This window comes from Penaeus monodon, chromosome 20 (genome assembly GCF_015228065.2).
Source record: "Penaeus monodon isolate SGIC_2016 chromosome 20, NSTDA_Pmon_1, whole genome shotgun sequence".
Taxonomy (NCBI): Eukaryota; Metazoa; Arthropoda; class Malacostraca; order Decapoda; family Penaeidae; genus Penaeus; species Penaeus monodon.
Window position 1 is genome coordinate 39470735 of NC_051405.1, and position 652 is coordinate 39471386.

Sequence of the window (652 nt, forward strand, 5' to 3'; positions counted from 1 at the left end):
CACAGTGTCATTTGGTATTGATTGTTTTCTGCTAGATGGATGCTTGTATATGTCTATTAAATCTATCTATTTAATGCAGTACAATGAGGATATAGGTAAATTTTTGTTGCGTGTGAATACGAAAAAAACAATAGGGTGTTTACCAGTCTTCTTCCCCCCAAATAACACAGATAATTACTTGCATAAAACAAAGCGAGGTACGAGTAACTATAAATTATATGTCCATTTAATGCAAAGCAGGAGACAAAAGAAACAAATTCATATACACAGAATTTACCACATACTTCCCCACACTAAATCACAGACCAGGAAATGGCTTGTTATCTGCCTCCATCCCTTAATTTTATAACGAATCCTATGACTAATAAACAATCAAATCCTTCAAAAAAAAGGCAAAAGAAATCACAAACCTTTATATGGTCTTGAAAAAAAAGGATGAAACTGGCACCGACGAAGTCAAGCAAATCCTTCAGTCTTGATGTCAGCGCGAAAACGGTGACATCCGATCCTCGCGTTGGTCTCAGGTTTCAGCGTCGATCATACCATTGCTCATGACGGCCGACAAGCTGGAAATGGAAAAGGTGATAAGAGGATTATGATGGTAGGAGAAAAAAACAGGGGTGGGGGAGGTGTTGGGGGAGTGGGGGGTGTA

General features: G+C 39.0%; 1 protein-coding gene across 1 annotated transcript in view; it reads right to left on the reverse strand.

The window, feature by feature from the left end:
* LOC119585810 (insulin-like growth factor-binding protein complex acid labile subunit) overlaps positions 1–652 on the reverse strand; it is a 64436-nt gene that overhangs the window by 31056 nt on the left and 32728 nt on the right. Inside the window, exon 2 of the mRNA XM_037934531.1 lies at positions 411–566. The gene's annotated coding sequence lies outside the window, so the exon portion shown is untranslated. The remainder of the gene's footprint in view (positions 1–410; positions 567–652) is intronic.